Below are 14,604 nucleotides of genomic sequence, written 5' to 3' on the forward strand. Positions count from 1 at the left end.
AGTCCATTCGGATTGTGCTTGCGATAGCAGCACATTTAGACTATGAAATCTGGCAAATGGATGTAAAGACCGCATTTCTAAATGGAAATTTAGAAGAGGAAGTGTATATGATACAACCTGAAGGTTTTACATCTGCAGATGAGTCTAAAGTGTGCAAGCTTCAAAAATCCATTTATGGATTAAAGCAAGCTTCACGGAGTTGGAATATACGTTTTGATAAGGTAATCAAAACATATGGCTTCATTAAGAATGAAGAGGAACCTTGCATTTATAAATGGGCAAATGGTTCAGTTATTATATTCCTTATTTTGTATGTGGATGACATTCTTTTAATCGGGAATGACATTCCTGCATTACAAGGAATAAAGGTTTGGCTATCATCTCAATTTGCCATGAAGGATTTGGGAGAAGCATCTTACATCCTAGGGATGAAGATCTATAGAGATAGATCTAGAAGATTGCTTGGATTATCCCAATCCACATACATTGATACTATACTGAAGAGGTTCAGTATGATTAATTCCAAGAAAGGCTATCTTCCGATGGGCCATGGAATTAACCTCTCTAAAAGGGATTGTCCGACAACCCCTCAAGAAAGAGAGAGTATGGATAGAATTCCATATGCTTCGGCAGTGGGATCTATAATGTATGCCATGACATGTACTAGACCAGACGTGGCATACTCACTAGGAGTAGTGAGCAGATACCAGTCTGATCCAGGTAGCAACCACTGGAAGGTTGTAAAAACCATCCTTAAGTATTTGAGAAATACTAAAGATCAGTGGCTTGTCTATGGTGATTCTGACTTAAAACTTGAGGGATATACTGATTCAAGTTTTCAGTCAGATCAAGATGATAGCAAGAGCGTGTCAGGATATATCTTCACTCTTAAGGGTGGGGCCATCTGCTGGAAGAGTTCCAAGCAGCATACAGTGGCAGATTCTACATGTGAAGCAGAATATATCGCAGCATCTGATGCCGCCAAGGAAGCTGTATGGTTGCGGAAGTTCATCACCGAGCTTGGAGTGACACCCTCCATTGATGGTCCAGTGCCTGTATTTTGTGACAATACTGGGGCCATAGCTCAAGCAAGAGAACCCAAAGCACATCAGCGGACCAAGCATATTCTACGTCGCTACCACCTGGTTCGAGAGATCATCGATCGAGGTGATATTGATCTTCAGAAGATTGACACAAAAGAAAATCTGGCTGACCCATTTACTAAAGTCCTCGGCATCAAAGAGTTCGACGAACACAAGTCGAAGATGGGTATTAGATACTGTGCCGATTGGCATTAGGCTAAGTGAGAGTTGTTGGAATTTATATCCTAAATGTCAATCGTCAGCATATTGATGATTGAATTTTGTAAATGAATTGACAAATTAATAAAGTGTTATTTGGCATTATTCATCATTTTATCTTCAAATGAACTCTTATATGATGAAGTCCTTAGGACTTATGTTATGATAAAGGAGGATTTATCTTTGCGTCCTTAAACTTGTTTGCGACGAAATGATATGTTGTTACTAGGACGACAACATTATCGAGATTAGGTCGTTGTGTGACATATACGTTGGTTGTCCTCTTAACCAAGGAGTGTGGAGACACTGGTATACCACACAAGTGAAGTGTAGAAGTACATTTCACTAAACGTGACCAATTCCGGAACGTTCTACTGTCGAGAGATGTTCCGAGTGGATATGGGTATAAGTTTGGCCCTCTGACCTGAGACCGCAACCTGTGACTAGCAAGCAACTCACTGTACTTTGGTACCGGACTACCTGAATTTCTAATTCAGTGACGGAAGGTCACTAGGTGCAGTCAAGTACTTGCGTAGTCAATTGTGAGTCAAGATGGAATTGACCCCTCCTGAAAACAGAAGATAATGTCTTGTGATTAATTTAGCAAAATCTTGGCCAGGGTAATCCCAGTGAGGAGTCACGGGATATCTAAAGTTAATCACATAATGGATGTACTAATTATAGGGTTGACAGTGAGCTCTAAGTCATCCTGGCATTTGGAGTCAAAGGGATTGAATTATACAGTAACCATAGTTCAGGGTTCCAGAATATTTGCTTCGCATATATTCGACCTATCCGGACGTCAGGTACCATTGCTAGATGGTCACATCGATTAGTGTAGAAAATTGTTCCTATACTACCGGCTTAGGTTCGAACCTATGAGGTCACACGCATAAAAGATTCCTGATTGATCAAGAAAGCTGATGAATGATTAAGAATCATTCAGGGGTAATTTGGTCAATTTGATTGGCAAATTATCTTATAAAATAATTAAAGTAATTATTGAAGGATTAATTAGTAATTAAATTACTAATAAACTCAATTTGATTGAGTAATTGTGCTAAGGATGAGCCAAATTGAATTGGATTCAAGTTTGGGCTCAATCAGGGTTTTGACCTGATTGGATTAGGTCAGAACCAAAAAGGACTTAAGCTGATCAAATTAATTTTAAATTAATTTGTTCTTAATTGGGGATTGACCTAATTGAATTAGGTCCAACACAAAGTAATAATTCAATTTGATTGAGTTTGCATGAGCCAAAATTGAATTGGATTCAATTTGAGCTCAATCAGGGTCTGACCTGATTAGATTGGGTTCAACCAAATTGCTTTGTTTTAATTCGGGTTTGACCAAATTTGATTAGGTGCAACCCAAGGGGATTAGGCTCAGATGATGTGGCAATTATTGGTGACATGGAATTGGATTTCATGAATTTTAAATAAACCAAAATTATTGCATGGCACATGGACCCATTGCTTGACACATGGCGACATTGTTTGTTATTTGAATTTAAATTCAAACATTAAGCAATGTGTTAAATGATTTTAATCACTCAAACCATCAGCCAAGGTGGCGTCTGAGTTTTTGAATGGATTAAATTCGAATTTCAAGAGGTGATTTCGAAATTATGAAGTGTTTTACCTTGCCGCATGGATTTCAAATTCCTTCCCTCTTGCACATGTGTTTAAAATTTGAATTTAAATCAGATTTGGTTGAGATCTGATTTGGGTTGTTCCTATTCCTTTGCATGTGCTAACTAAAAGAGGTTTTCTGAAAATAAATTTCGAATTTTGAATGAAAATTCGGAGGCCATTAAAAGGGGTCAAACATGGGCACCAAAAACACATCCATTGCAACCTTCTTCCTCACCCGCCTCCTCCTCCTCTTCTTCTCCATTTTAGATAGGGTTTTCAGGGTGAATATCTAGAAGATTCAAGATCAGATCTGAGTCCTCTACTTCCCTTACAAACCTCATCTCTATCTGCTTCAAGACGATTGATTAAGAGTTGATTGAATCCCGGCGGGCAGATTTCAGCTTTCAAGTGTTCTGCAGCTGCTAGCACTGTTGCGGAAGAAGATCCTTCAGGACTTCGCGTGTACTTCTCGTAGAGGCCATTCGTGTGCGTGGCTGCGAAGTCAAGAATCAGATTCACAACTTTCATCCATCATAAAAGGTATTAATCAAGCATTAATCATTTATTATGGTGTCAAGGTTTAGGTCCAATTCCCCGAGGTTTTACCCTCTTTTGGGGCTCCTCACGGAGATATCTCCAGAATCCATTCGATGGATATTCGGAGATTAATTGGAATAGAGTTCTTAAGTTTCAGATCTGATAGTTAATCATGCATAAAAGTTTTAGCATAATTGTTTAAACGATTCCGGCATAATCCTATATGTTCTTAAGGTGCTGATTTCTAGATTTGATCTTGTAAGCATGCATGAATTAAATTGTTTGATTCGGTTTTTTCGCTGCGTTTTAAAACTTAAAAAGAACTACGTATGGCTTGATCCCCCTTATGAAGGGGTACGTAGGCAACCCGATCAGGTTCAGCCATGGTTTTCAAAAAAAAAAAAAATTCAGCATGCTAAACACCGAAGAACCTAGGATTTACTTTCATATAGTTGTCGTGATCATGATTGGTGATTTCCTTCTTTAATGTCATGTTTGTTAAGATGTATGTGCATTTTTAAATAGTAAATATAACTTTTGTAGTTATGGTGGTTATTCTTTGTGTTAATTTTGTTGTATATGGCTATAGCTGGAGAGTAGCTGCAGATACAGTTATTCTTCCTCTTGTGCAGATACATTCAGATATAGTAGTTCACAACTTCCAGAGAAAGGTATGTCTTTAAGGGATGGAAACCTGCACTGGTTTGTGCAGGTACATTCAGAGCTGGTGCTTTTGATCAATTAAAGCAAAATGCAACTAAAGCTAGATTTCCTTTTTATGGAAGGTATTACTTATTCTACTTTATTTGTAATATGTGCAAGCTATGTGCTCTATATGTTGAGCAACAGAATCAGGTTGGATTTATTGCATGCTGATGATAGTTCTCTAATGCCTCACTGAGCACAATGTTCAACATGTCAAGAAAATAATGAATACTTGCAAGTTAGAGTCGTCTTATATTGTTTTTTTGTGTGATCTTGGTAAATAGTTGCATTTGAATACATGTTTGATTCATGTTGGAGAATCAAAATAATGAATACTTACAATTTTAAATTGCATATATTAAAGAAATATAGGAACTAATGTAGTAAAAGCAATTTTTAAATTAATCAGAGGACATATAATTGCTAAAAGAAAAAGTATTATGTAGTAATAATTTAAACCGAAAGGAATTGCGAGGTAGTTGCTTCAGAAACACATTTGTTGTTAAGGAAAACTTGAAGAACAACAATTCAATTTTAGCTGAGGTATGGTTTCATGTATACAATGAGATAATTCTTAGCAGGCTTCAGCTTTTCAATCTTGACAGAAAGTGAGTTTATTGTCTTATTGTGTTGATTATATGCTTTGGACAGAAGGTGCTGCATTGCTAATTCTGTTGTAATATTGAGCTGTCTTACACACTAGTGTCTAATTTACCACTCGGGTGATTGAGCTTTTTGTTGCTAGCAATGTTCGCCATCTCGGTACTAGATCCTGTACCGGTGCCACACTAGCACAGTATCGGTATGATAGAATGAGATTTTTTTGACATATCGAGTATCGGTACGCCACCCGTATTGGGTATCAGTACCAAACCGGTATGGTACGGTACGCTCTGTATCGTCCAGTTCAGACCGGTATGATATACCATGGTTGCTAGGCTGCCGCTCCTGCCTTTTGGTGTATTTGATTATTCAAGATGGATATTGGCAGTGCTTTTCAACTGGACTATTTAACATATGATGTGCTTTCTCTTCATGTAGATTCGAAGGATGAGCTGAATTGAGTGCTGATAAGTTAGAACTACCTAACGACCTATTGGCTATTTATGCTTGATAAGCCTCTCTTACATGCAAAGTTGCTGTGGCTACGAATTTGGGTACTAGTTTATAGGTCTTTAGCATGATTGAGAGTTGGCTTCATAATGTTTTCTAAGCTTAGTAGACAATACTAGGACTGAAGGTGGGTTGGGCTTGGGTTGGCTTTTCCTTCGATGACCAAGGCCCAAACTACTGCTAGTCTTCAAATTGGGCCTAAATGAAGAACTTCTACAAAGCCAGGCCTGAGCCTAGCCCAGAGCCCCAAATCCTAGGTTGAGCCTGACTAGGACTCAAACTAGCTTGATTATGTTGCAATTTGCAACAAAAGAATGGAATGTCGCTGAATTGATGGTGATGGGGAGGATGGGGTTTTCACACGGCAAGATAGTGTTGGTGTCTGGGGAGAGTAAGCTGGAGATGATGGGGATAGGGGGGTTTCATGCAGTGAGGCAAACTTTGTGGGCATTGTCATTACCCAATGATGGTGGTTAGATTGGTGTTGGTTGGAGGTTGTTTGCTTGAAGGAGGGAACAATGGTTTGATCTCCTCGAGTAGATGAAGGAAACTGGTGCTAACATTCGAAACTCCATGTGCCATTAGCCACAAACAAGAAATTGCCAAATCTCAGTCCAAAGTGCAGCCTGACAGGCCTTGTTCTGTTTTCGCCCGTTGCCAACCCAGAAAAGACCTTGAATTGATAGCCTAATATACATAAGTTTTGTTGGTTATGGCTATTTCTATTGCTACTTTTCTCCATGCACAAATCTAAGAGATTTTGTAGGCATGTACTTGATGCACATAAATGACCAGAAAATCATTAGTTGTCATCAAAGATTTAACTAGAAGTGCCTTGATTTTGAGATGCCTTCTTATAATTATTGTTATATTTGGAATGCAAAGTAGTTCACAACTTCCAGAGAAAGGTATGAGTCGCCATAGTTGTAGTTGATATTTTCCTATTTCTGCATGATTTTGATGTTCAGCCTCTTAAAGACATTAATTTTACTTTTTTTTGTTCTGGTAATTGACCATATGGCTGAAGCCACAAGATCCGTTGGGATTGAGGTAGTCCACCTCTCAATAAAAATGTGTCGAGTTTTGAAGATATGATGCATTAAAGTGCTTTCAGAAGTAATAGATGTAGATGAGCAAGAAAATACAGACATCGTTAAGTTTCCCTTCCCTGCATGGGAGGGAAGTCCACCAGTACTATTCCTGGTGGCAGGAGTCGGGTTGCAAGAAAAGTTTGTTTTTTTCTAATTAGGCCAGGTCTCGGGGCAACGCTCGGGCTTGGATGATACTGAGTCTTTCAAGCTGGCCCAATTTGGCTCGGACTAGAGTTTTTGAAAAAAATTTGAGCCTAGGCCTAGCCCGAAGCCCGAAAAAATTTCGAGCCAAGCTTGTGTAGAGGTACCCCGGCTTGCCTGGCCCATTTCCAACTCTGCTCCCTTGTCTCTAACGCCGAGTCCCCCCTCGCCGTCATCTGCTTGGCATTGCCGCCCTCCAATCCTCCTTCTGCCATGCCCACCAGGAGATCGCTGACCCTTGCTGCCATGCCACTGTTGACCTACTCCAGTCCTCCATGTCTCTTGCAAGCTTCGCGATCTTGTGTCCCATGCCGTCGACCACCTCAACCTCGCTAAGTTCGCCAATATCCTTGAGAAGAATAAGTGACCTCTTGCAGGTAGAAGCGCAGGCGAAGCCCAAGCGGTAGAAGCTTGAGGCCAGATTTGAAAGCTTGAAGCCCAACAAATAGCAAGCTCAGACTTGGGAAGAACATCCAAAGGTCGGACTGGACCCAACCCGGACCTGGCTTCATTAACTGATTCTTTGCGCTGAGCCTGAGCGGAACCCAGCCCGGCCTGCCCGTTGAACAGGTTTACGCGGGACGCCAAGGCGGCCACCATCTCGGACGCAAACCACATCGTTAAACCGGAACCCAGTGTTCCTCGGAGTCAAGGAGCCTTTACGCGTGGATACACATGGAACCGGCGGCGCTGCTCGACTTCCCCTGCTTCCGGACGGTTGAGGGAAAAGAAAGAGCGAACCCGGGAAAAAAAAGGAGAGACAGAGAGCGAGCCGGAAAAGAAAAAGCACCGGCATGAAGGGGCGCTCGCACCGGCTGCGGCCGTCGGTTCCGCCGGACGACTGGGGCAACAGTTCCTGGACGGTGGACTGCTCCTGCGGCGTGACGTTCGACGACGGGGAGGAGATGGTCAGCTGCGACGAGTGCGGCGTCTGGGTCCACACCCGCTGCTCCCGCTTCACCAAGGGCGAGGCCGCCTTCTTCTGCCACAACTGCAAAAAGGCCGGCTCCGCTAAGCGCCCCGGCCCTCCGCCCCTCGATGAGGCCGAGGAAACCGAGGTCGCCCAGTTCCTCATCGAGCTCCCCACCAAGACCGCCCCCGGCCCCAACCGGCCCCCCTTCCGCCTTTGGACCGACGTCCCCATCGAGGACCGGGTCCATGTCCTGGGAGTCTCGGGCGGTGACCCGGATCTTTTCCAGGGCCTCTCCTCGGTCTTCACCTCCGATCTGTGGCGTTGCACCGGGTACATGCCCAAGAAGTTCAGTTTTCAGTCCAGAGAATTCCCTTGCTGGGATGAGGAGGAGGGAGAGAACCTGGCCAACACGGGGGCTGACGTTCTGTTCTCGTTGTCGAAGGAGATTCTCCCTCATGTGCCCATGAGGAGTTTCGAGAGGAAAGTGTCTCCGGATGGGGTCAAGAAGCTAGAGGTAGAGAAAGTTTCCAGCAATGGTGGTGGCAGCTGCGGCCGCTCAACGAGTGCTTCGAAGAAGGAGAGGAACAAGCTCCCGACCTTCGGGGCTTCTTCGGGTAAGAAGAGGAAAGAAGAGTCAGGGGAAGAGAAGGACCGGAGCGCAAAGAAGAAAGCCAGCACTGATGTTGATAAAGCTCTGGCTGATAGTAAGAAGAGAGGTCAGTACCGCATAAATTGTTCTTGAATAATTTAAATTTATCTGTTTATTGATTCTTCAGGAATTTGGTTTTCTTGTCTTTCGGGGTTTATTGTAACAGGTTCCGTTCCTATCATTGTTGAAGGGGTTTTCCAAGTTGCAGAGTCTGATGTTCCAGATGGGAAGGGCAGAGATAGGAAGAAGGAGATGCCGGTGAAGCCGACTTCTACTGATCTCCCAGAAGGTTCAGGTAATTGTGATGAGCACAAACACCTAGTAGATGTTAAGACTTCTGTGGGAGCATTGTCTGAACAGGGGCTGAAACAAAAGGGTTCGATGGAAATATTCGTGAAGGTTGAGAAAGTTGATTGGCCGGATCCTGTGAGGATGGAAGTTCCTGGAAAAACTGATGCTGCATCTGATGGGGAAGGAAGTTCTCTGCCTAAGGAATCCGTGAAGGAAGAGGTATGCTTTAACTTGATTGTTTTTACTGTATTCATCTGCTTCGAGAAATTATTGTTTGTTTGGAAACTATTCATTGCACAAACCTTACATAAGATGAATTCTAAAGGCTACCTGTGCATCTGTCAAATAATCTTTAAAGGTGATGGATCCCACAAAGGTTCTTGGGAAGAAATAAAAACAGAATGTAGAAGCTTATTTGTAGATCCGTGAACTCAATCTGATGATAAAAAATTGTCACATTCTTTTCTTTCTCTTTTGCACCGAACAAAAGGATTAGGAAAGTAATAGAGAAAATGTGCAATTTGATTTATTTAACAACCTTAAAAGAGGAACAGAATACTCATATTGCACATATAAAAATAGGAATACGATTTGATGAGATGCATGTATATTGATCTTGCAGAAAACCTTGTAAAAGACAATATGGTAAGATGGAGAGCTTATTTCTGAAAGTGAATACCTAGTTAGGTGGAAATCTATATGTTTGAGTTGCAAATTTGTGGCAATTGTATAAGTTAGACTAACAAAAAATTGTGATGGATTTAGCAATGATGGAAAGACATGCTAGAAGGCATATCAATTCAGATTCATATGTAATACATATATCTACACATATGCATTTATATGTAAATAACAATAAAGCAAACAAACATATATACTGTCTCCTAAATGCTAAGATATAATAAGAATAAGTGATGCAAAAGTGGGCAGAATACCAGGAAATCGAAATTATAGGTTATGCTGTGAAGCTATTTTGAGCATGATAGAATATTGTTTGGTAAAAGTAACAATGGTATTTCAAAGTACTTTGGCTTCATGATAGAAGGATCAAGTAATGAGGCAATTACTTGACTAGTAATTGATTGAAACATTTTAATCTGATTTGAGAAAAGGTTAGTGATAGTACCAAAAGAGTTGGTGGTTATGAGTTAGGCAGTTTGGGTGACATATTGACCATTAGTTTGAAAGCAATGACAAGTATGCAAACCACTAATGGAGAGATGTAGTTGTTCTCAATCAACATGCTTTCACCCAAGGTTTGCCGTCTCAGTACTGAACCCCGTACTGGTGCCATACTAGTACAGTGTCGATACAGTACGATATGATTTTTTTTTTGGCATACCGAGTGTCGGTACGCCATCCTACCGAGTATTAGTACCAAACTAGTATGGTACGATATGCCCCGTACCGCTTGGTTCGGGCTGGTACGGCATAACTTAATTCACCAAAGGTCACTTAAAGCATAAAGTTCAGCAAATGCTTTTTGTTGTGTGTTGGACCCCAATAAAAATTAGTCTGAGATGTGCACCCTCTTCTAGTTTTTTTGATTGCTTAAAGACTATATAATTATTTGTAATATTCATTGATTGAATTATTTTGACTAAACGTTGAAATATTGAGTTGCACACTAGTTATTAACAATTTATTTTGACCAAAGGCTATTCATCTAATTGAACATCGAGTAAAGGTGAATATATGTAATGTTGGCAAGAAAGGCAGTGCAACAACCACTGTATCTTCCGAAGAAAGCAAGCAAGAGGTTTCAAGACAACCAGCAAAAGGCTGTCCAAAAGGTTTGATATCTTCTGGATCTAATCATCTCAAACAAGCAGAACTTATGTTTCTTCCTCTGAGCCTACTTCGTTAGATTCAAAAGACCAACTACACTGTCCATCATCAAAAGCAGAAGAGACAACAACTGTGTTAGGCTCTGGTGAAACGAATGAATCATCACAGAGTCAAACTGCCTCGGTTCAAATTAAGATGTCTTCAAACTTAAGCCAGAAAAATGAAAAGACCCAACAACCAAATCCCCAACCCGCATCAAAGGTGTTCAGTAGTTCGATGCCTATGCATCCGCCATCATCTGCTAATGCTACCACAACATTAAGCGATGGAAAGGTGAGACTGAAATCTTCATTAGCTGTGAAATTTATTTGATAAAGAAAAAAATGAATTGTGAGGTTTCTCAGATTCTCTTCCTCTGTTTGACAGCTTGCACTACTTCTACATCAAGAGCTAAACAGTTCTCATAGGGTTCCTAGGGTACCACGTGTGCGGCAAGCAGCAGGCATGCAATTGGCTCCAACTAGAAGTGTGCTTTCAAAATGGTCTTCCCAGAAAGGATCAGGTTTCGGTAAGACTAGTTTCCCATTTATCGTCTCTCTAGAAGTATAGCTCACAGTAACACTGATTTCTTTTTTTTTCTTCTGTGCTATGGTAGATTAATTGAGATGATCGTTTTATTATATTTATGCTGAGTACAGGGTTACTTGATTTAAGCTTTAGCGCATTTTGTAGGTTTTTAAGAGGAAGAATAAAGAGGATGCATCCAGAGAGAGATCGCACAGTTCTCATGGGATAAATGATGAAACCAGAAGTATGGGCAGGATGCAGTTTTCACCTGACAGGAAACATCAAGAATCTTCCTTCATGCCCAATGGTTCTGCCAAGAATGATACACAGAATAGAGCTTCTGATACGGTGACATCGGTGAAGAAAACTATTCCTCTTGGCTCCACTGTAGCTACAAACAGTGGTCTTCCTTCCTCTTTTGAGGGCGTTGGATCAACTTCATCATCAATAGGTGACTCACCTAAGGATGTTCCAGGTGATGATGGTACTCTTGCTCCATGCACTTTGCCAGGTATCTTCCTGTTTTGTTTCAAGTGAAAGAGATCAAGTCATTGGTTCTGTCACCAATATTTCCTATACATGATTTGATGCAGGGTTAATTGACGAGCTTATGAGCAAAAAACAGGCAAATCACATATGAGGAGCTATGTGATGCTGTTCTCCCTGTATGACTTCATTCTATCAGATGCTAATCTTATGAGTGTGTTTACTTTAGTTCTGATCTTGTATGTTGTTTCCTGTGTTACTATGTTGCAGTACTGGAATGATCTGAGAAAGCCAAATGGGGTACGCTATGCTTATCCTAGTCATTTATATGCTGTTCATGATTGCCTGAGAAACAGGACTGAATGGGCTCATCTCATTGATCTAGCCCCAAAGGTATGCATCGAACAACAGTGTCATCTGTCTATGCATGTAATTTGTCTTCTATTGTTTTATACTTTCGCGTTCTTCCTTATTTTCTTTGCAATATCTTTATGCTAGGCAACCATGCCTTTCTGATACATTAACCTATAATTTTGATGACTCACCACTAGACAAAGTCACTATCATACTGTGGTTCTGTTTCAATTAATGCAGGATAAGGGGTACCTATATGCCACGTAATTATGGAAATTTTTGTATTGCTTTGCAAGTGTATTGCTGTGGATTCCTCCTTCCATGACTGCCCTTTCAAGCCGGATTAGATAGGAAGTTGCGAGGTTGATGTAATGATATTTGTTCCTCATTGCTGGACCTTGAAAGGTATTACAAATAGCAGTGAATGCTTGTGTAAATAAATATATATTAAAGGCCTGTTTGTATGCCCAAGTACACTATCCATGGGTTCTTCCTTGCAGGTGGGGCTGCTGTGTAGAGAAAGAGAGTGAATGTACAAATAGGAGGATTCAGCATAAGCTGTTTTCCTTAACCCTGAATTTTTTCAGGGTGCTGGAATTCATCGAACAAGGTGATTTCTGCTATTTTGAAGATCGTAGGATAGTACGTTGCGTCCTCGAAGTCATAGAGGTTACCATACAAGTGAATTGGCTGTCCAGACAGGCCATTATGTAGAACTAAATTATTTGTATTTGTATTACCAAGACAGAACTAGCTCGGCATTTTTTATTGACTGTCCAGTTTATGGATGACCCTTGACTGGAATATGATACACCAAGCAATTACTTGGAAATCTTGTAATTAAATAGTCTGGAAAGTTAGCCCACAACACACCATAAAGTCCTACAGACAAGAGGTTAGTGTTACTTTTTTGGTAACAATTGTTTTGTTGTCCATCTTAGATGATCGGTCAGCTGCTCCTGGTTACTGAGACATGGTCTTCTGCTGCTATACATGGATATTGTCACTGCATTACATTTTTCCAGGGTCAGCTCTGTATCATCAAAGCCAGTTGTGGATCACTTGTTTGAATTTTTCTGCATTTGGCTGCATCAAAACTTGAATAGAATAAAACCTTTGCAGACCAATTCCAGCGAGAAGAGGCGAAAGCTTGATTCTGACATGCCAACCACAAAATCAGAAAATGAAAGGCCAAGAACAAGGCATCTGGGGAGGTAGAAGATAAGAACACGGAGTTGCATCATGAAGATTTCCCAAAGGGCAAGTGAAAGGCTCGAAAGCGAAGACGGCTTGAACTAGAGGGCAGGGGTGTGAAGGAAGGCCGGAAGAGACGTAGTCAAGGTGCTGCTTCGGACGATGATCCTGCTACCTTCTCCCATTCTAGCAATGAGGGCCACGAAGACCTCGTCAGCGAGGATGAAAGTCAGTCTACCGGGTCACATGCTGTTGAAGCTGAGCTCTCTAGTTCTAGCTCTGATGATGCGGAGTGATGCAATGGTGATGATGGTTTTTGGAAGCACATCATCTGAGAACATGGCTGCTCGTTTGATCCATCAAACTGTGATGTTTTTTTTCGGTTTGCAGACCCATTGCACGGTCCACTCACAAATTTGCCCAGAATCTGTGTGAGAGATGCAAACACCACAGGTCTGAGAAATATATTATTATCAGCACATGCACTTTGATGGGGGAGGGTATGCTCAAATTTCTGGACATTATGTTGTATCGTGGTCTAGGGACACAGCAAAGAAGTCTGCGAGTGTAACATTAGTTCATGTAAAATATGTCTAAAAGCTAGTTGTTTTCTGCTTTCGTAGCATGGTGGTGAACAAAATATAAGCTCACAAGGTTACTTTTCTTAATAATAGCAGCAATCTTTGTTTATGTCGATAGTCAGAAATGAATCATGTACTGTTCTTTTTCATGATCTTATTCTTTCTATTTCAAGAATTGTGAACGCCCACAACTTATATCCCATAAACAATGGCTCTTTGCCAGTGTTGCATCAGCTGCAAAATAGTTTACTCTAGCCAATGAGCATGATAAGGTCAGCCTCACCTTAGGGCCCGTTTAGTTCGCGGAATGGGAAAATTGTGGTCAACGAAAGATGGAAAAGTATCTTTCTTATGGAATCAGTTTTCTATATTTTATAGAAAAAAAAAAATCAGATAGTATGTAGGAAAGCCACTTTTCCACGGCTTAGAAATTGTGGTAATTTTTTTTAGCAAAAATATTCTTAAGTCATCATGATTATTTTAATAATTATTTTTATTAGTTAGTCTTAAACTATTAAATATGTACTATTAAAAATTACGACATCCTCGAGAAGTTGTCTAACTATTAAAATGGTTAGAACTTTAAAAACTCAACCCAATAAATATTTTAAATATTTTTAGTTTTAAAAATATTTAAAAGTAGCTATTAAAAATTATGCATATGATGTTTTATTGGTATTTTACACAATTTTATTAAGGATATAGCATGTATTTTACATAATTTTTGAGGAAAGTAGATGCTCAACCAAAAGTTTTTTTTCTATGTGTATTTGAAAAGTATTTTTTCTATGTCACTTTTCCATAGTCAACTGATAAGTGCTTAATAATTTATAATTTAGTTACCTTTCCATAGCACTTATCAATATTTTTAAACTGATAAATACATATTTTACCATGAAATTGAACAAACATTGAAGTAAGTTTAAAATATGGTAATTATTCTCTTAAACTAGATTCTGAACTTGTCTCTCCCTTGGTTGCAATCTTTCATGAAAATTACAAAAAAATATATAAGGAGATTGTGTTGACCCGACTAAGGTTATAACTAAATGGGCTTTGGTCCTGATTTGATTGAAAGTTATAATTGTATAGGAAAATATTTGATTAACTCTTTTATTAAGTCACGGTCTGATCTGGTTGAGTCCAATCTGAAGCAGTTTAGTAAGAATTAAATGACATTGGGCTCGAGAACGAGTTCA

The 14,604-nt window shown here is 40.2% G+C and overlaps 1 pseudogene; it reads left to right on the forward strand.

Moving 5' to 3' along the window:
* The first annotated feature begins 7,376 nt into the window (after window positions 1–7,376).
* On the forward strand, window positions 7,377–13,847 carry LOC120108050 (annotated as a pseudogene).
* The last annotated feature ends 757 nt before the right edge of the window (window positions 13,848–14,604 follow it).

This window comes from Phoenix dactylifera, unplaced genomic scaffold, assembly GCF_009389715.1.
Source record: "Phoenix dactylifera cultivar Barhee BC4 unplaced genomic scaffold, palm_55x_up_171113_PBpolish2nd_filt_p 001151F, whole genome shotgun sequence".
Lineage (NCBI taxonomy): Eukaryota > Viridiplantae > Streptophyta > Magnoliopsida > Arecales > Arecaceae > Phoenix > Phoenix dactylifera.